This window comes from Prionailurus bengalensis, chromosome A2 (assembly GCF_016509475.1).
Source record: "Prionailurus bengalensis isolate Pbe53 chromosome A2, Fcat_Pben_1.1_paternal_pri, whole genome shotgun sequence".
Classification (NCBI taxonomy): domain Eukaryota; kingdom Metazoa; phylum Chordata; class Mammalia; order Carnivora; family Felidae; genus Prionailurus; species Prionailurus bengalensis.
Genome location: NC_057348.1, coordinates 99,127,525 through 99,150,451, shown reverse-complemented (window position 1 = coordinate 99,150,451; position 22,927 = coordinate 99,127,525). Strand labels below are relative to the sequence as shown.

At 37.3% G+C, this 22,927-nt stretch overlaps 1 long non-coding RNA gene and 1 pseudogene across 1 annotated transcript; both read right to left on the bottom strand.

Annotated features, from left to right (window-relative positions):
• Window positions 1-8,205: 8,205 nt before the first annotated feature.
• On the bottom strand, window positions 8,206-9,374 carry LOC122486443 (annotated as a pseudogene).
• A 3,839-nt stretch (window positions 9,375-13,213) lies between these two features.
• LOC122487906 lies at window positions 13,214-22,288 on the bottom strand. Its single transcript, XR_006298499.1, has 3 exons — window positions 22,132-22,288; window positions 17,898-17,975; window positions 13,214-13,583 (listed from the first exon to the last, which is right to left on the bottom strand). It is a non-coding gene; the product is annotated as an uncharacterized LOC122487906 (long non-coding RNA).
• Window positions 22,289-22,927: the final 639 nt, after the last annotated feature.

The window sequence follows — 22,927 nt, the reverse complement described above, 5'->3', positions numbered from 1 at the left end:
AAAATTTCCTTTGCTGGAAGAATGGTCAAAATATACATATTGGATCTTAAAAACAAAGACAGACATGGAGTTTTTATGTTAATATCAGTGATATCGGAATGTTGCCCCAAAAGAAAATAGCATCCATAGGAATGACAGCTATACACTCAAGGGAGGGGACTGTGTGCTTGATGGTTTACAATGCGTTCAATTACCGGGTAGATCAGCGACTCAAGGCTTTTAGCAGTGCAAAAGGCTGTTAGATCACTTACCAACCCCTATTCCATACCCCCACCAGCACAGGATTCTTCTCTTTGGTATGTTCATAAGGACTCTGTTCAGTCTCGTTTTAAAGGTCTTACGCTTGGAGGTTTTAATCACCTTCTTTAGAAGACTCTTCCCTCCTATCATAGGAAGTATGTCCTTAAGGGAAATTCACTGATACTTAACCCATATTTTACTTGTTATAATTTCCTATTACTCTAATTAATACCTTTCTCTGAGCTTTTCCTTGTGACTCACCCACCCTGTATCACCTCTTCCTCTGTGGTGTTTTTGCCATTTAGATCCCTTGCATGTGGATAGTCATCCTGAGTCTCTAGTCAGTCTTAATAGTTAGGAAATGTTTAAGCCTGTAGTACTAATAAATCAGGTCAAGGTATAATTAGAGGCTTAACTCTGCGAAGAGAAGATGTAACCCATTTGTTAATAACATCACTTAGGTCTTTTGAAAACATTCCTGCCTAAAATAACTGAGTCAAATTAAGAACTAGCCTTAAACAAAATGTCAAAATAATGGGCTTTGAGGACACTGAGAGCCCAATTCCTCCACTGAAAGTGCAGCTAAGAATGCGCTGCCGCTTTCTGCTAGTTATTCCATAGGCAAGTTGACTTTTAGCTTCTCCAAAGTTGATTAAAATTCAGTTGTGATTAATATTCGCTGATGTACTAGATACTTTCATTTAACCCCCACATTATACTCATAGACAGTACACTACAGCTAAGAGATGTTAAGTAACATTTAGGATACCATACAGTAGAAAGTGAAAGACTCAGGATATAAATCCACGTCTTTTGACTCCAAATCCTGAGCTCTGGAAATGTTATTCACCTGACTCAGAGATGATTACATTATTACTTAGTGGGCTTGGAGTCTCTCCACTACACCCTGAGGCCTTAGCAAAATATCTGCTTTGTATTTTCTGCTGTGCCATAAAGCATCTGGGCACTAAGAACAAGCATGTTTATGGATGTATATAGAGCTATGGAATTCATATTCTCCACTTTGTAGTAATCCATACTTCCTTGCTCAACCTACTTCACATTTATTCCTTTTGTGTTCTTATACAAAATGGCCGCTGCCCCCTTTTATGGACAAGGTGCTCTTAAAAGTTTTCCAAAGAGCACAGAGTAAGTAGAAAGTGGCTGAGTTCAAAATCAAACACAAATCTCTCTGATTCCAAAGCTCTTCCTTCATTTGTTGAAAATAAGTGAAGGAAGCCTACTTTGCTTCCTCATCAGGAATCTTGTGAGGGGGGCGGGGGGGGGGGGGGGCGGCAGATAACCAAAGAGTGATTGCAACATGTTTTGCAAAGTAAAATATGTCAGGGAAGAACTGATAGTATCAACAAGCTCCATAGGAATTGTGTAGATGATGAACTTTAAGACTCACTAAACTAGTTTTTCTGTTGTGTAATTCCTTTTCTTGTCACTCTCCTAAATATGCAATGTCATCTCTTATGTACTGTAACCTGTTTAGTGATAGCTAGTTCTAATTTTATTGCTACTTGGGTAAATTATGTTTAAAATTAAAGTTAGTAATTTTTAATGAAGAGAACATTTTCTATGACTAAGTAAAATATCAAAAGAGCATGTAACCTGACAAACACTACTTCAGCCAGGTGGTCAAGGTGATTATCAACAGTGATAAATCATGGGATTAAATTGGCACTTTATGTCTGTGGTCTTGCTTCCAAAGATTGTAACTTCCATCCAATTGAGAAAAAAATTAGAAAAATCTCATTAGAGGGACATTTTACAAGATACCTAATATAGATATAGCTAAAACCGAAAGTACTCCTCAAACCTGTCAAGGTCATCAAAAACCAAGAAAGTCTAAAAAATTGTCACTGTCAGTAGAGGCTTAAGGAGAAATGATTAAATGTAATATGATATCCTGGATGATATCCTGGAACAGAAAAAAGGACACTGGGTAAAACTAAAAAAATCTGAGTAGAGTACAGACTTTAATTAAAAACAATATATTGATATCAGTTCATTAATTGTGACAAATATACCATACTAAGGTAAGATGTTAATGACAGAGGAAACTAGTTGTGGGTTATATGGGATTCTCCATACTATCCTCATAATTTTTCTATAACTCTAAAACTGTTCTAGAAAATAAAGTTTATTAGAAAAATAGCTAAAACGAAAGATTATGTAAATAGAATTTTGCTTTGAATAAATTCCTTAAAATATATATTCTCCTCCCATTCTCATGGTTTTGTTATTTTGTTAAATTTTTTCTAATATTTTAGAATATTCTAAATAAATAAATATTTATTTTTGGGAGAGCGCAAGTGGAGGAGGGGCAGAGAGAGGGGGCAGAGGACCCAAACTGGGTTCTGCTCTGACAGGCTGACATCAGTGAGCCTGATGTGGGGCTCAAACTCATGAACCGCCAGATCATGACCTGAGCCGAAGTCGAATGCTCAACTGACTAAGCCAACCAGGTGCCCCTCATGGTTATTTTTTTTAACTGCAAGCACACAGGAAAAATAGCATTTTTTAAGTTCACAGTAAATGTGTTTATCATGGAAATGTAAAAAATTACCTTTCCCTTGCTATCATGAACAGAGATTAAGAAACTCAGGGCTATTTTTCTTTAGCTTATCATTGATTAATTATGATCTTTAAAAAGTCATTTTTCCATTTGTAAAATAGATAAAATTCTACTTTACGGGAGGCTTATATAGTTTAGTGAAATGAAATAGATAAATAGTGCCTAAAAGAGAATTACTTTAGGGCTAAAGTTATAATATCAGAGCTTTTTAAAAATAATCAATGATCCATTTCACCCACTGACCAGAATATTTGACTTTCCTGTCAAGGAATATGACTATAATGATTTTATTCCTTTGTTGAATTTTCTTCACACAAATCAGATGCACTTAAACTTGGCTTAAATACCAAAACATGCTGACACAAGTTGAGGACAGAATTGCATAGACAGTCCACACCCTGGCTCCTGCTCAGTTTTTAAAATCCAAGACACAGTATAACCCAGCAAGTCACTGTTTCATGAATCAGCCCCTCGATGTGAGGGGGGAAAGTCCTTGGCAACCTGACTGTGCTGTTCTAAGGTAAGAGAAGTGATTGCCTAGGGAGAAGACATCAAGGCCACCACATGTACAGACTTGCTCTGCCCAGGATATGGGGAATTTTGCTTTGCTTGGAATCAGCCCCAGAATTCAGAAGTAAGCTAACTATAGCTTGCTTCTCTAATATCCTAAAAATTCATGCTTTTCATAAGACCCTATGTGCTGGTTTTCATATCTGTACTTGTTTTGCTCTGCTCACCATCCCTGAGCCCTTGGAGTTGACACACCATTGCTTGATCTAGTCAGGTAATGTGAACTGGAGTGAGGCAATCAGCCATTCAATTCAGTCACAGGTGTGAGTGTAGAAACAACCTCACATGTAATCAAAGGAAGTCACAAGACAGCAAAGGCAACTGCAGGTTTTGAAAAGAGACCTGATTAGGTCTATACCAGAATCTAGGTAGCTAGAGTGGGGTATGGTCACCACTTCTGTGGTGTCTGTTGTTGTTATGGTTTATGCTATCATTGCTTAATTCAAGAGAATCTCACCTGGTGGTACCAACAGGAGATAGAGAGGCTACTCTTCTGTGGGGTCCAGTCTCTGACCTAAGGTTATTTCCAACTGCTCCTTTTATTCCCTCAAGTAGGCCCATGGAACTCATGTGATTAGACTTATGACTCATGGTAGTTACTAACAAGAATTTTATGGAACATAAATTCACCACATGACTTTAAAGTTGTAAGACTGAATTTCATAGCCTGCATTCCTTTTCTCTTTATTGCTGTGCCTACTGCATCTATCCCTAGAGATTCCTCTTTTTTCTCATCTCCAAGACTGGCTGTGAGTGGATCATGTACTCTCTAGTACTTAGTTGTTAACAGTATGGACATGCACACCATTTCTGCTTTAGAAGTTTAGACCAAAGTACTATAGGAATGCTGACACAAGAAAAGAAAAGAATGTAGTAAGCATGGGGGAAGTTGTAAAACCAAAACCAAAACAAAAACAAAACAATAAATTATATAAAAGTCTTCCAGTCATAATCCCTAGTCTGAAGTTGTGGGATAACACCCATTGGTATTCGGTTCTTGTTCATAAGGGTGAAGTTTGAAAGAAATAAACTTATATTTCCTATCTAGGGGTAATGTTTATTTTTCAGAAACTTTCAAATAAATGTTACCAAATGTAGTGGGCATTTTCACAGGAATGGGTATTTAAGGAATTACCACCTCCTTAAACATACTGAGATACTTACATCCCTATCCAAAATTCTTTGAAAGCTAAGGAGTTATTCAGTCAATATACTCAAAAAGAAGAACTTGACTTCAAATTTTACTTCTATCATTTGACTCATGAGGGTAACTAACCAGAATTTTATTGAATATATATGTGATTCTGAAACAAATGCAGAAGGCTCTGTGGCTTGGTTCCTAATTTCATTATCATCTCTCTACTCAGCAATGTTGCTTGGACTCAATGCTAGTCTAGGGTTTTTTTCCTCATTTAGATCCAGAGCTTCATCTGACAGAGTTTAGGCTTATGTTCGATAAAGTCACTAGAAAACTTTATTAATTTATAACACTAAGAACATTAATTTTTTTTTTCTCTAGATACTGTCCTCAGAAATGAACCAAGGACAGACACAGGCCTAATGACTATGGAGGTAGGGAATAAAGCAAAGAGAACGTTTTTTAAGCTGAAACAGCTTGAGGAAACTTCCCCTTACAATTATGGCACCACAGACTTATATCTGCCCAGGAGCCTAAATACTCCTGTCACTAGTCTGGGGGCCCTTAGTTTGGAGACATGCCCACAAATTCTTACTTTATAATTCCCATCTTTCTGGATGCCATATGTACCCACACTTTCTGTATCTTCACCCTCAATGCAACCCTCTTACAACCTTTGAACAATGTCTTCTACGTTCCATTTAGCTGACTTCTTATGGGAAAAAAGTACCTATGTATATTAATTGCTGTCAGTCCCACAGTAGGACTTGCCTTTTTTTCTCTCTTTTTAAAAAAAAAATGTTCTAGCATTCATCTTATTTTGGTCCGTTTTGTATATCCAATTATTACAATTGCATACAGCAATTAACTCACCACATTTCAAATTTGTAGTTATATCATCAGTTGACTAGGTACCATAAGCACAAACAAGAGCAAAAATGGCATTATAAAATCACAAAGGAGAATCATATAGGATATACATTCCTTTTTTCCTCATCCTATATATGTGAATGGGGGAATTAATATAGGTTGACATAATGGTAGGGATCTTGGCACTTTAATACATAACAGTAAATGAAGGAGTGTAATTGAACAATTGCCAATCTTGTGTTCAGTCATTACTGACTTGAGGTTTTATTTTTAAATGTTTATTCATGTTTGAAGGAGAGAGTGTGGTAGGGGAGGAGCAGAGAGAGGGGAACAGAGGATCCAAGGCAGGCTCTGTGCTGACAGCAGTGAGCCTGATGTGGTTCATGAACCATGAGATCATGACCTGAGCCAAAGTCAGCCACTCAACCCACTGAGCCACCCAGGCACCCTACTGACTTGAGATTTTAATTCAATGGACATTTGTTTCGTTCTAAATAGGAGTGTTTACAAATCTTTGACAGAATAGCAGAGAAGCACCCAGAGTGGGGAAATCGTATTGTAATTATTATTAATAAACACACTATAATTAATATAGCCTCTGAAGTATTTTTACCTAAATTTTGAAAGGATCCTGTGATTGGGATAACTGGATATGAAAAAGAATAAAATTGGACCCTTATTTCACACCATGTATAAAAATTAACTCAAAATGGATTACTGACCTGAATCTTCATGACCTTGGATTATGCAATTGTTTCTAGACGTAACCTAAAAGCACAAGTGATAAAAGGAAAAACAGATAAATTGGATTTCATCGAAAAAAAAATTTTTAAGTTTATTTATTTGAGAGAGACAGAGACAACGTGAATAGGGGAGGGGCAGAGAGAGATGGAGAGAGGGAGAATCCCAAGCAAGCTCTGCACTACCAGCACAGAGTCCAACGCCGGGCTGGAAATCAAGAAACCATGAGATCATGACCTGAGCCGAAACCAACAGTCAGATGCTTAATGGACTGAGCTGCCCAGGCACCCCAAGCTTAAAAACTTTTTAATTGTAACTATGAGATGATACGTTAATTAGCTTAATTGCAGTAATCATTTCACAGTCTATATGTATACCAAATCATCATGTTGTACACTTAAATATATACAGTTTAAAATATATAAATTACAATATTAAAAGCTTTTTGCTTCAATGGACACTGTTGAGAAAGTGAAAAGGCAACCCACAGAATGGGAGAAATTGCAAGTCATATATCCAATAAGGGACTTGTACCCAGAATACATAAAGAATTCTTATACCTCAACAATAAAAAGACAACCCAACTTAAACATGGGCAAAGATTTGGATAGGCATTTCTCCAAAGAAGATATATAAATGTCCAATAGCACTTGAAAAACTAAACATCATTAGTCATACAGCAATGCAAATCAAAACCCTAATGAGACACTACTTCACACCCATTGGGATGGCTATAATCAAAATGACAGACAATGACAAGTGTTGTCAAGGTTATGGAAAAACTGGAGCCCTCATACATTGCCAATGGTAATGTAAAATGGTACAATGCTTTGGAAATAGTTTGATAGTTCTTTGAAATGTTAAATATAGAGACACTATAGGAGTCAGCAATTCCACTCCTACTGAACTCATTCCCAGTTATATCCCATGAAAAAATGAAAACAAATCCACACAAGTTCATAAATAACCAAAAAGTGGAAACAACCAAAATGTGCATCAACTGATAAATGGATAAACAAAATGTGGTATGCCCATATAATTTTATATTATTTGACCATAAAATGGAATTAAGTATCCATACATGTTATAACATGGATGAACCTTGAAAACCTTATGCTAAGTGAAAGAAGCCAGACACAAAAGACCACATATTATATTTTCAATTTGCATGAAATGTCCATAATGGGCAAATCCATAAAGAAGGTGATTAGTGGTTACCAGGACCTGGGGGAAGGGGTAATGGAGACTGCTAATGGATATTGGGTTTCTTTTTTGGAGTGATGGAAACATTTTGGAACTGGATAGCAATGATAGTTGCAAAACTGAATATACCAAAACCCTGGAGTTGCACCCTTTAAAATGGTGAATTTCATGGTTTGTGAGGTAGGTATATGAAATATCCACACTTTAAGGTAAAGAAACAATGGTTCAAAAATGCTGAGGACTTTATTAGACTAATGGTTCTCAAAATGTGGTTTGCAAATCAGCAGCATCAAAATCACCTGGAAGCTTGTTAGCAATGCACATTCTCAGGTTACTCCCCAGGTCAAACGAGTCAGAACTTTCGGAGGAGGAGCTCAGCAATCTGCGTTTTAACAAGCTGTGCAGGTAATTCTGATGACACTCAGGATTGAGAGTCACTGGGTTAGTTATAGCTTTAAAGCCATATTGCTCTCCTGGTCACTAGATGTATAGCCTTTGACAAGTTTCTTGACCTTTCAGTGCCTCAAATTATTCATCCAGAGAAATCGTTCTTCACAGGGTTATTATGAGGATAAATGTATAAACACAAGTAACTTGCTTGGAAGAGAGTTTGCCACTCAATGAGCTGAGCACTCAATAAGAATCAGCTTCTGTTATGTAACAGTACTGAGCTGATATAGGAAACAAATGTAGATCCCCTCACTTGGGGAAACTGAGTCACAGAGATAAGTTTTCTAGTAGCCACATAAAAAAAGTAAAAAGAAATGATAAATTAATAACATATTTTGTTTAACTCAATGTGTTAAAAATATTAGCATTTCAATATGTACTCAGCACAAAGTTTTTGGATAGCTTACACTTTCTTTTTCAAACTGAGCCATCAAAATCCAGTGTGTTTTATACTTAGAGCACGTCTCAATCTGAACTAGCCACATTTCAATTGCTCAGTAGTTACCTGTGGCTGGTGGCTGGTGTACTGGACAACACAGCTCTTACTCAAATGCTATGCTCTTTTCCTTACCTAAAGTTCCTAAAAAAAATTCAGCATGTAGTCTTTGAGGATATTCAAAGAGTGGAATGATGAGGTGGGGACAAGCACAGAGCATTCTTTACTAACATATTCCATCTTAAAAGGTGATGTTGGGTTGCAGATGAGCTTTGAATCCATGTCCTCAATTGCATATTATTACACAGGAATTATCTGGTGAACTGTCTGAGAAGATTTTTTTTTAAGCTTTAATTCACTTTATTTTTCTTACAGCTGAAGTCTGGGTCCTCTGCATGGAGACTCTGGTGTGGATCTTTACAAGATGGTCAGTAAATTCCTCATAAGGAGACTTGGTGAACACAGTCTCTTTCCAGAGGTCAGGGGTAGGTCTTGGAAATGGCATCAAAAGTGGCCTTGGCAAGGTTGCCCAGGGTGGCAGTGCAGCCCCTTGCTGAGGTATAGCAGTTGTCCATACTGGCCATCATCAGTAGCTTCTTTGGCACAGGGGCTGAGACAATGCCAGTGCCTCGGGGGGCAAGGATGAGGCACACCAGCAGAGACCCACAGTGGTCATGGGACAGTGTGGGGTTTGCTGATCTTGTTCCCTGAGTAGCCTCCTTGCACAAGGACAATGGAAAGCTTGGCCACGATGATGGCCCCACAGATGGCAGTGGCTACCTCCTTGGAGCAGTTAACACCCAGACCGATGTGTCCATTGTAATCTCTGATAGCAACAAATGCCCTGAACCTGATCGGCTGGCCAGCATGGGTCTGCTTTTGCACAGGTATAATCTTCAATACCTCATCCTTGAGGGATGCTCCCAGGAAAAAGTCAATGATTGATGGGCAGGGAGAAGACAGAGATTTCCTCCAGGGAATTGATCTTCATGTCCTTGACCAGGTAGCCCAGCTTGGTAATGGGGATCCACTCCTTGTCCTCCTTGAGGAGAATCTTACTGGAATAACATAGTAGACTGCAGGCCTTTGCGTATTGTTTGTTCTTGTTCATTCTTGTATCCATAGAATCTAGAAAACTTGCTAGGCACATTGCAGGCACTCAGTACACTTTTTTCTTTTTTTTTTTTTTAATTTTTTTTTCAACGTTTATTTATTTTTGGGACAGAGAGAGACAGAGCATGAACGGGGGAGGGGCAGAGAGAGAGGGAGACACAGAATCAGAAACAGGCTCCAGGCTCTGAGCCATCAGCCCAGAGCCTGACACGGGGCTCGAACTCACGGACCGCGAGATCGTGACCTGGCTGAAGTCGGACGCTTAACCGACTGCGCCACCCAGGCGCCCCCAGTACACTTTTTTCAATTAATAAATGAACATTGAGAGTGATTTTCTAACTTAACTTTTAATTTTATTACAATTTTTTTCAAATATCTGAAAACATCTAGTAATTCCTTTCATACTGTCTTTACTTCTCAAAAGCAAAATCCACTTTTTGTCTTCTAAATTGATTTATGCTTTTCCTTATGTTTAAATATTTATCAAGTCCCTAGTAAAGATTAGATTTCAAGAACATGAGCCTGTAACAGAATTGCCAATATTAAGGGTTTATTTTCTGTGACAGAAGACATAGTTCATATATGTGCAAATATTGTACAAAGATCACAAATGAAATTTTGTTTGGATTTTTTTATTGCTGGTCTAAGAATAAATGGAACCAAATATCCAGAGTTTCAATATTGATGAGTCTTCCTCATTCTCAGTAGCAGTAATTATAGGACATACTTTTACATTAAGGGCTGATATTAGTACATTAGTGCTGACATTAGTAAAACTTGCAGACTTAAGTAACCTGAAGAAACACTATTGATATATGGGTGGAATGGTTTCCTAGGAAATTTGATACCTGGAATGAAGTAGTTTCTTACTGAGTTCCTAGAATCCTAGAAGCAAGATATTGTGGGTAGTTAACTCAGATGGAGTAAAAGACAAGGTCCTGTTAACAACCTAGGCTTCCTTGACTCACTCTATGGTTTTCTTTATGCTCACTCCCCTCCAGCCACACTAGCCTCCTTCCCGTTCCTCAGACACACCAGGTTTGCTCTGACTTTCCTCCTATACTTAATGTTCTTTCCCCCAAATTCACCTGGCTACCTCCTTTCACTTCCAGTCTTGCTCAGATGTCTCTCCTCCATGAGTTCTACCCCAGTTGCATTATTAAATACAGTCACCTGCTGGGATTCCACCCCCTGTCCCTCATCTTTTTACCCCACTTAGCACTCATTACTCCTTATGATACACCATCCTGTGTTGTTTATTGTTCATTGTGCTAGAATGTAAGTTTCACAAGAACAGAGATCTTGTCTGTTTTGTTCACTGATGTACCCTACCTAGAGTTGTGGTTGGCTTACAGCAGGCACTCCACAAATCTTTGTTGAATGAATAGTTCACTCATAGACCAGATTCTTTAACAGATTTCTTTTCCTTTTCACTTTTTTAGCCTGCTCTAGTATTAAGATCAGCTGGAAGGTTTTGCAAGCCTAACTGTGAAGCTGAACTCTCCCAGCCTTCTAGTTGGGCTTGCTCCCTGAAGGGTCCTGTCTCTGGAATTCATTTCTCTGGGCAGGTTGCCAGGAGCCTGAATTTGTCGTCTTTGGTGTATGATGCAAGATTTAGGGTTTTTGTTTTTCTTTTTGGAGGGGCGTGTTTCAATTTTGGCTAACTTTATTGTTTTGTCTGGAGTTTTATTCTTGTGTTGAGTTTTGTTTGTCTGGGTTGATCAAGCAATTTAGCAACTATTCTTCACAGAGCTATGGAATACTAGAAATTAGAGCTGAAAAAGACCTCATGGTTGATCCAGTCCATCCCCCTTGCCATTGAAGTCTTGCTCTGCACAATACAATGTCCACGGCTTTGTTCAATGAGGTTTTAAATGTCCTCAGAGATTCCTTTGGGCACCCACTCAACTAACCTAATACTCTCAACAACTAACAAAAATTCCTAGTGTATGTCTAAACTCTCCCTTTCTATTTTCATTTTATTTCTATGTGTCCAAGATGTCAAGCCTTTTCCCTTGTGGGATTTTATATCTTTCAAAGAAGTGTGGACTTATATTTCTGCTATATCAGTTCTTTAGCCAACTATGCATGCATTCCTACCTTCATTCTCTTCAATTTTGGTTTTGCTTAGTGAATTCTTTCAAACTCCTTACCTTTTTATTTAGTATGTGTAGTTTTACTAGTCATCCATTGAATGACTGTAACATAATGCTTTTCCTTCTGAAACCTTAAGACAAAGCACTGCCATCTACCATAAGGAATTGCAAATATATCCAATTTGCTGCCATAATCAACCTAGGGTGTTTTTATTTTATTCATCAGACTATTAAACAAGTTCTATGCAATGCTCTTCCCTTGACTTTAAAATTTTGATGATAATTGTGTAATATCAGACATCTCACTTAAGCTCTTTGTACTTTTGTTTTTCCATCTGCAAAAGGAGAGAATATTGGCTTCAGCCTGCTTTGCTGTAATCTTATGAAAATAAAGATGTTATATTAGGGCTAAAGAGAGATCTTTCAGAGATAAAAACCTTTCACTTCCTAGCTTTCAGAATCACATGGAATAAATTATTGTCAATACTATGAGGTTCAAATGGCACTCTTTTTTTTCTGGTTTATAGTAATTTATGCTAGATCAATGCAGCTCAAACTAATTGTAGTAAAGGGCAGCTTTCAAAAATTTTCAAATGCCATGGACTGATTTTTTCAAAATACAAAATCACAGGGTTCGATGAAATAGGAAGAGTCAGTTTTTATATTTATCTTTTCCCAAATGGGCAATGGTTCATGGACCCTACTTTTAGTAGCCCTAACCATCATTGTCCTCACTTTCAGATTCGGATACTTTATAAATATTTCTCTTATGAAGATTAACATAGTACTTGCTTTTACCTTTCAGCTTGTTTTCTGCTTCACTTGAAAATCAACTTTTAGAAAAAAGAGCCAATTAATCATTTCCCCAAAATATTTGGTTACATGTTTCCCATTTATTTATCTTCACTTTTTTTGAAGTGTAATAATCCCTAATTTATTTCATAAAATCAAATCTGAATGAAAAATATGTTTATGAAAGAAAAATACATCTCTTGGAGTTTACACCAAGTCAGCATCTTATAGGATAGTCTCTTGGTCACACAATGCCAGTTGCTTCACTGCTCAAACTGTCACTAGTCTCTAGCAATCCTGACCACGGCCAGGGCAACACTGTTGACAGCAGAAAACCACCAGTCCAAGAAGGTAAAAAACAATCTCGCTTATTCCACTTTGTCTGGCACTCTGCCATCAACCTGCACTTTTTGGATTTAAGACGCAGATTATATGTCACCAATAACTGGAGTAGCTATTACATAAGCTGGTTATAAGATGCCATGTGCTTTCAACCGGCATCTTTTATAGTTTGGGCATAACAAAAATTTAGTTTTAGCACTCTTTTCTGAAATAGGCTTCTCTTATTTTTAGTGGGTTTTAATTACTTTGAGAGGGAATTAAATAAAAATATACTGAAATATCATTTCTCCAGGGAATTAAAAAAATAAAGTTTATGGGAAAACATGAAATGTAAGGAAATATTAAATATAGTAAACTGCACAAATGTAACATAAGTTACACATTGGGCTTTTTATGATCTAAAAATCTATTCCAAGAAAAAGAAAAAATGAAACTTGAAGACTTATGAGCTTGTTTCAAAAAACACTAAAAATAAGTTCCAGCTGGTGTGAGAACATGGTAAAGGTATAACATGGTACTAGGATAAATAATAGCACAGGATGGGTGAGGCACTGGCAGAGGAAAACTTTAAATGCATAACATTTTATACTGCTTTTTAAAGGAATTTTTACAAAAGTAAGAAAGCATATATACACACATCAATAGCAGAGAAAATGTATTGAAACAATATATCAGATATGTTTTCTTTACATAAGAGAAAGCACAAGGCCAATATGGATTAATCACTAATGAATTTAATAAAGTGAACAAATTATTAGCTCCTAAAGCTAGTTATTTTATTTTCTAATGTTTCAATGTGCCAGATGTTTCATAAAAATAGTTTTTATTATTTAAAACGATTTATGAAGCTAGAATGCCCAACTTTTATTTCTGTGTTAAAATTTAAGAGTTAAAAACCGTTAACAAACAGAATTTGCAGTTCAGTTAGCAGTCACTGAATGTGAAAAGAGTTCTTAAAATGCTCCTCTTCAGAGCCATTCTTGTTCCCATAGAAACCAATGTGAGATCCTGGAAAACAAGGTAAGTTCTAAAATAATCACCATTATAAATACCCATTATATAAATGTAAATACAGGCAATTGAAATGATTTAGATGATTTTGAAATTGCATATCATTTCCCAAACCATAATGATTCCTTCAGAGTGGTTCTTGTCTGTCATATAAATACAGCATTTACAAAATTTTTAAAATTCTTATGATTTACTTGTGAGACCATAATCGCCTTTTCAAACAAGACTTCGGCATGCAAATATCGATTTTTGAACATGTATTTTGGTGCAAGATGAGTATTTTGGCTGGGCTTTTCCTTTGGGTAGATTAAGTACTTACCATTATTAGTATTTGGATTTTATATAACTACTTCTTTATTCATTATTAATTGCTCTACAATGAGATCTAGATATTTTAGAGTTATTTTACAATTATAAGTTTTCACATTTTTATTTATCCAAGCATTTTGTCATGTTAAAAGAACCAAGAAATCTTCTTTTATTGGGATTGTAATTCTTTCCAAAGTCCAGAACTGATCATTGAGTATAGATAATAATATTAATAAAGATGTGTGAGTTGCTCACAGATATATATCCCTCTAAGAGATAAGCTTCCTAATGTTTAAGGAGCAAGAAAATTTCAGAGGTAAAGTTCCAATAGTAAGAAGCAAGCATTTTAATTTAGTATGGCTGTTGAAGGAGTTCTGGATATGCTACCCCAAAACATGACACTTTGGTATAGTGATTATTTTGAGGTGAAGGCACTTGAAAAACAACAAATGCAGGGAGAGGCTTTCTCTGAACTTCCCTCAGCTTCATAAAAAAAGAGCCTTCAAAAGTAATTCAATTGTCATAAATTCCCTCCCTGGGATTGACTCCTACCATTGGGAGGAGACTAGAAGTCAACACCACAGCCAGACAAACTTAGTCACAAACTATTATATCTCCCATCTATTCTTCTAACGGCCCATTCATTTTCCCTAAAAATAATTTACTGTCCCCCAAGTTGCCTATATCCTCTCCTTCCTCTGTTAAAGATGGCATATAAGTTCTCAAATCTCACCACTTTTTTGAGTTTTCACTTTTTTTCCCCCTGTGATGTCCTAATAAACATAATATTAAAAATTAATAAATTACCATTTCTCCTGTTAATCTACCTGTTGTCAATTCATTTTATAGACTCAGCTATTGAACCTAGTAGAAGAGTGAAAGTCTTTTCTCCCTTACACTGTTAAAGGAGCCACAAGTTATAGACTAGTCATGCAATGTTGTTAGCTGGATCAATGTTCAGAAACTCAGATATTTTCTCTTCCATTTCATCTAACCCTTGCTTCTTAAAACTTAGTGTCCAGAACAGCAATCTGAAAGCTTGTTAAAAATGTAGAATTTCAGGGGCACCTGGGTGGCTCAGTCAGTTAAGCATCCAACTCTTGATTTTGGCTCAGGTCATGATCTCACGGTTTATGAGTTTGAGCCCTGCCTCAGGCTCTGCCCTGACAGTGTGGAGCCTGCTTGGGATTCTCTCTCTCCCTCTCTCTGCTCATGCGCTCTCTCTCTCTCTCTCTCTCTCTCTCTCCCTCCCTCTCAAAATAAACACATAAATAAAACTTAAAATAATTGTTTTAAAGATGTAGAATTTCAGGCCCTAGGTAGACTAACTGATTCAAAAGCTGCATTTTAATGAGGTCAACAGTGGTCTGAATGCACATTAAAATTTAGAAACACAGCTAGTCTCAAATATTTGCTCCAAACAAATTTTTGCTTTATTCCAGTTGGACTGATGGAAGCTACTAGGATATAAACTCTGAGAGGGGAGGGACTGTGTCTGCATGTGGCATCTGTCCATCATGTAGGTTTAGAATAAAATCCATAAACAACGTTAAGTAATTTTGAGAAAAGAGAATGAAAAAATATCCCTTTATTTCACAAATGACATATTTTCAAATTTTATTTTTTAAAAGGAAATGTTCTTATATTTCATTTTGTTTTTACCCACTCCCCACAAATCAAACCATTAAACATATATCATGTGCAAAAATCAACCCAAAGTAAATGGAATATTGAAATGTAAGACCTGAAGTTGTAAAACTCCTAGGAGAAAACTTAGGGAAGAGCTTCAAGACATTAGTCTAGGCACTAATTTCTTGGACATGATACCAAAAGCACAAGCAACAAAAGCAAAAATAAACTAGTGGGACTAAATTAAACTGAAAAATTCTGCACAGGGAAATAAACAATCAACTGAAAAGGCAACTTACAGAATGGGAGAAAATATGTGAAAACTATAATGTAACTAATAAAGGTAATAAAGGGTTAATCTCCAAAATACATATGGAACTCCTACAATTCAATAGCAAACAAACAAACAAACAACCCAATTAAAAAATGGGCAAAGAATTTCAATAGACATTTCTCCAAAGAAAACATACAAATAACTAATAGGTATCTGAAAAGATACTCAACATCCTGAATCATCAAGGAAATGCAAAAAACAAAACAAAACAAACAAAAAAACCCACAATGAGATATCGCCTCACATCTGTCAGGATGGCTATAATAATAGTAATAATAATAATAATAATAACAACAACATATATTGGCAAGGATATGGAGAAACCGTAACCCTTACATACTGTTTTTGGGAACGTAAAATGGTGTAGCCACTATAGAACACAGTATGAAGATTTCCCAAAAATTACAAGTAGAACTACTATATGAACCAGCAATCCCAATTCTGGGAATTTATTCAAAAGAACTGAAATCAGGATCTCAAAATGATATCTGGATTCCCATGTTTACTCTGCAGCATTATTCACAATAGCCAAGATACAGAAACAACCTAAATTCCCATTGACAGATAAATGGATAGAATATTACTCAGCCTTAAAAAAAGAAAGAAATTCTGACATATTAAACAACATGGATGAACCTGGAGGACATTATAATAATAAAATAAGACACTCACAGAAGGACAAATATTGCCCTTACATGATCCCACTTACATGAGGTATATAAAATAGTCAAACTCGTAAAAACAGAAAATAGAAAGGTGATTTCCAGGGGCGGGGAGGAGAGGGCAATGGGGGAATTGCTGTTAAATGGCTGTAAAGTTCAGTTATACAAAATGAGTAAGTTCTAGAGATCCTCTGTATAGCATCATGCCTATAGTTAACAGTAATGTATTATGTGTTCAAAAATGTAAGAGGGTAGGGGTACCTGGGTGGCTCTGTTAAGCATTTGACTTTGGCTCAGGTCAGGATCTCATGGTTTGTGGGTTCAAGCCCTATGTCAGGCTCTGTGCTGACAGCTCAAAGCCTGGAACCTGCTTTGGATTCTGTCTCTCCCTCTCTCCCTGCCCCTCCCCCACTCACACTCTGACTCTGTCTCTCTCTCTCAAAAATAAATAATAAAAATGTAAAAGGGTAGATATATTAAGTGCTCTTACCACAATTTAAAAAAAAAAAAAGATCACAGCAGGGTACAGAGCTAGCTGCACATGTTCAGAGTCTGACTTCATAATTATAGTTCACTTTTCTTAAAGACCTTAAAGATCTGTTTCAGGGGAAAGTGAATAAAATTTAAAAGTCCAGAAAGAATGAAAATGTGAACATGGAGCTATAGATTTATATAAAATAAGAGATGTTCTATAAACTATATCCCAAAGACTTTCTAAATCTCATCCTTTCTACATTTTCCCTGCTTTATTTCCATTGCTGAAAATTACATATGGTTTAGTTTACCCCACCCTTTCAAATTTTCTCCTAACAGAGTTACACCTACATTTACCACAAATTTATGTAAACTCTGTTGATGGTGTTGATAGTTGTCTAAATGTTGTGACCTGGTGTGTAGAGAAGGGTCCTAAAAGTGTGCTTTACAGATTTAATTTCATCTAGGACCTGTCCCTCGGAGACTGAGAGAAAAGCTGAAACAAATAGTTGTGTTCTGGATGTTAGAAAGGGCAGATAAAAAGATAGATAAGACATAGGAAAAGTTCAGTACTTCTTGATGACAAGCATGGATGCTGTTGGAAATAAACTCTTGAGGAGTTTTATGCATTGCTAGAGGGCAGAAATCAGCATTATCATTCTCTTTTCTACTTCAAACTATTACTATTTACTGCCTATTTACCACATGCCTTCTGAGTGTTTTTACATGAAATAGTTCATTTAATCCTTGTAACAACCTCACAGGGAAAGTAATTATTCCTCCCATTTCAAATCTAAAAAATTGAGGTCCAAGAGGGAAAGTAATTTTCTAGGGTCCCTCAGCTGGTAAGTAGCAGAGTGTGAGTCAGGTAGAGTGACTCTAGAACCAAAGCTTTTTACATACCCTGAAAGGATGTCTTACAAACTTGATATGTAGACGTGCCTCTTCAGTCTTCATGGCTGGCTAATTAGCTGTGACCCCCTGAAGAAAAAATGAAGGTGCATTTGAAATCATTCCTTCCTCCAGCTATCACTCACTTAGCAGTCACTCACCATTTCTTCCTGGATAGAGACAGATACAGAAAGGTCAATCTTGCAGAATCCATTCTGCCTCATTAACTAAATGGTCACTCTATAGCAAACTTAAGGATTCAGGTATTTGTGGTACAACTAAAACTATGTAGATCCCAAATGAAGCTTAAGGGGCGGGGGGCGGGGGGGAAGATTTGCCAGAGACAAATGGAATCATCTACTAAAAAATCTGCTGCTAGCTTGATTTCTTCTGAAGTTAAATATAATCAACCAATTACAGATATGATATGTAAAGGCATAGTTTTGACTATAAACAATGCTTCTCTCTCACATTGTGGAGGGTGTCCTAGCCATACACAGCTAAATCAATATTAAGATTTTATTTTCTTCTTCATTCTACCTCTTTGCCTTCTGCACTTCTGTCTACATTTACATCTTTGTTATTTTCCTATATATGTGTATGTTCAGCAGTGTAGAAATGATTCCAGGGGTTCCTGTGTCAACTGTCTGCCTCTCTACACACTGAGATGCTTTTTTTCTTATCCTTTTAAAAGCCCTTAGGAAATACAAATCAAAACCACACTGAGCTACCACCTTACACCAGTGAGGGTGGCTAAAATTAACAACTCAGGGAACAACTGATGCTGGCGAGGATGTGGAGAAACAAATGCAAACTGTTGGTGGGAATGCAAACTGGTGCAGCCACTCTGGAAAACGTGTGGAGGTTCCTCAAAAAATTAAAAATAGAACTACCCTATGACCCAGCAATAGCACTACTAGGAATTTATCCAAAGGATACAGGAGTGCTGATTCATAGGGGCACGTGTACCCCAATGTTTACAGCAGCGCTTTCAACAATAGCCAAATTATGGAAAAAGCCTAAATGTCCACCAACTGATGAATGGATAAAGAAGACGTGGTATATATATACAATGGAATACTACTTGGCAATAAGAATGAAATCATGCATTTGCAGCAATGTGGATGGAACTGGAAGGTATTACGCTGAGTGAAATAAGTCAGAGAAGGACAGCTATCGATAATATGTTTTCACTCATATGTGGATCTTGAGAAACTTAACAGAAGACCATGGGGGAAGGGAAGGAGAAAAAAAAGTTACAAGCAAGGAGGGAGGGAGGCAAACTATAAGAGACTCTTAAACACAGAGAACAAACTAAGGATTAATGGGGGGAGGTGGGAGAGAGGGGAAAATGGGTGATGGCCCTTGAGGAGGGCACTTGGTGGGATGAGCACTGGGTGTTGCATGTAAGTGATGAACTATAGGAATCTACCCCAAAAACCAAGAGCACACTTTACACACTATATGTTAGCCAATTTGACAGTAAATTATATTAAAAAATAAAATAAAAAGCCCTTAGAATACAATAGCTCCGTCACTTCTTAGCACTGTGACTTTGGCCATATTACAACCTCTCTGTGCCTCAGTTCCCTCAAGTATTAAATGTATTTCATTCATACTCACTTAATACACAGAAAAGGTTTGGCACGGTGACTGATACAAAGTAAACACTAAATACATGTTAGCTATTGTTAACTTGTGGAGGAACTGACTTCTTCCTTGGAAGGAAGGGAAGGAAACAGAACCCACATTTAAAGACTTTTACGGTTGGTATAGAGGGTCTGAGATATTTAAAATTGAAGTCCCTTATTTAATAAGAGCTAACATGTATTTATCAATTATCACATGCCAGGTATTGTGCTATGCCCATTATATATATCTATAATGTACATGTATATCTATATAGAGATAGATACAGTCATTTAATCTTTGTTATCTCTTCAAATCACTAAAATATATTTTGGAGAAATTAAGCAATTTGCCTAAATCCCCTATTTAGTAGGAAATGAGCCTAGATTTATATGCTGGTTCATCAAATATGTATTCTTATGCACTTAAGTTAGCAAAGCAATAATGTCTCTTACACTTTAAGAGCTATCATTTTCCAGAGTTTTTCCATGTGCCATGACCATTTAAGTGAGAAGTTGCTCATTGTAGAATGTGCCACATGATTAAAATAAGTTTTTTCAGTGGTTCCAACATTCTGGACTTAACAGATCAAAAGTTGAAAATTTAACATAAAATTGTTATTTGTAAATTATTCCTTTACATTAAATATATTCAGTTTTAGGGGGGAAATCACTATATTGCTATTGATTTTTTCTTTTTCTAAGAATTCATACAAACATCAATTATATATCAAATAAATTAAATAATACACACAGGAGTTAGAATTTGGGACCCCTGACTTCTTGGCCAAATTTTTAATAACATTTACAAAAATTCAGATATACTTCACATACCATAAACTTTATCATTTTGAAGTGTACACTCAGTAGTTTTTAGTACATTCACTATGTTTTGCAACCATCATCACTATCTAGTTTCAGAATATTTTATTACCCCACAAACCCTATATCTATTAGCAGTTTGTCCCAAATTCCGCCCTTCCCCATCTCCAGGTAGCTGTTAATCTTTCTGTCTCTATGAATATGTCCTAAGGCAAATCTTTTATCTCTGCACAAACATGGCAATCGCAGACCTGTGATTTGTTTTTTATTCCTTGCTGCCTAAATCAAACTGCCTGCCCAAAGCTTTACCTCGGTATGTTGTTCCCAGTGGCATATGTAATATATATATGATAGAAGGCATGAGAGTGTGAAATTCTAAGATAGCTCATCAAGGTTAGCAAATGCTGCCATATGTATGGATTTTATTTTATTTCATTTCATTTATTTATTTTTGAGAGAGAGAGAGAGAGAGATGGAGGCAGAGAGAGAGAGAGAGAGAGAGAGAGAGAGCAGGGGAGGGGCAGAGAGAGAGAGAGACAGAGAGAGAGACAGAGAGAGAGAATGAATCCCAAGCAGGCTGCATGCTGTCAGCAGAGCCTGACCCAGGGCTCAAACCCATGAACTGTGAGATCATGACCTGAGCCAGTATCAAGAATCGAATGCTTAACCGGCTGAGCCAACCAGGCGTCCCAGTATGGATTTTAGTATGAAGAAATATACTACATTCTTTCTACATTTCCACTGTCTACATTTACTTACAGTTTTAGTTTACTTCCAATTTACTTCCCATTTTAGATTTTCCTCATCTTTTCTCTTCTTTCTCTTTTTATGGCATCTATTTATATGTCAAATTATATACACTTTGAACTTGAGGACTGCTAATGTTTTTAGTAATGAATAGAAATCAAAGTAGTATTATAATACTCATCTTATTTTTCCTTTAATTTATATCTAATTGTAGGATCCCAAATTCTAGTCCAAATTTGTGCTATATTTAGTTGATCTGTACACCCATACACTCTGTTCATTTCTCAGATAATTTCCTTTTAAGGTAGACATTCAAATGTATTGCTATGTTCCACTGTAATTTATCTGTTTACATGTCTCTGAACTCCTGGAGGGTAAGGACTTTGTCTATACATCTTTGATTTCCAGTATAATGCCTGGTGCATGACATAAACTATTGTTGTTGAATGAAGGAATAGGATTTAAATATACAAACATTGTATCAAAATTTATAACACTCAATTACATGTTATATTACATAATGTCCATCTAGAATATTACATACCCATGTAACAGATCTATATAGTTCACAGCTACATTAAAAAGTTTTTAATATTTGAAAAATTCAAAATGATACATTTTGAACACCATAAAATGTTACATGTATCAAATTTAACATAGTATTATGTTATAATAACCTGTAAACTAGTTATTACACACACAGAAACACACTGTTTAACACAGTATTCACTGCGTAATTATAAGATGGAGACACTGAATAATGTAAAAGTTTGTGGAGATTAAAGTCAGGTAAACAAACCTGTACTTGGATTGTCTAGCACTGCCTTACTGATTTTGCCTATTTCTTTCTGAACCTGAATTTTCTGTGACTGCAAATATTTAATATCAAACCGCTTAGGGAATGGTTTAAGGATGGAGCTAATCCATACTAAGGGCCTGACCTTTAGGCCCTTCAGGAATTTTAGCGGCCACTTTATCCCTCAGACGTGAACTAAGTAAAGGTGTTTAATTTTTTAACACGAGTCTCTCTTCCAGTGAGGAAAACCTACCCGGACGCCAAATTTGTCAATTCAGAGAGTCCAGATAAAACGGTAAATGCTCAAAATAACCCGCCTCTAACTCTGACGGACGGCTAAACCCTCAGGTAGCGCTGGGCGGACTTCCACTATCCCAGCATTCCGCGCGCCGCTCCGGTTGCTCTTCTATCCCGTCTCTATGGTAGAGCCGGTCTCAGAGGCGGCAGTGGTGTTGGCGACTTCGGTGAAGAAAAGTGAGAGTTCCAACTTTGCTCTTGGCCCGGGAGGGTTTTGGCGCGGAGCGTTGTCATGTCAGAGAAAAAGCAGCCAGTAGATTTGGGTCTCTTGGAGGAGGACGACGAGTTCGAGGAGTTCCCTGCGGAAGGTAACTGGCTGGGCCCGGGCCTCTGGGCCGCGCGGACGGTGACTCAGGCCTCCGGGTAGAGTCGGCGCGCTGGGCGCGCCGGGCGCGCCGGGCGCTTGGGCTCGGCCTCGAGGCGCCCACGGGAAGTCTGGACCCCTGCGGCCGGCTCTGTCGAAGCTGTGCACGCGCTACCCTCCGTGAGAGCTGCTTCGGGTTCGGAGTGTCACGGTGGGCCTCACCGGTGAGCGTCACCGGTGAGGCTGAATGCCTTCTGCTTCCTCTTTGGGAGGAGCCACGGTGACCTGGGTTAGCGCCGTGTCTGGGATGGTTGGTCCTTCTGCTCTTCAGTCGGGTGACCCGCCACCTCGTTCCTGTCTGTATAAACCTCTTTGCTATTTATTTTCTCGCAGTGTAGCAGCCTGCCTTTGTCCTTAGACAAGCCAGAATTAAATTGTTGTTCCCGGT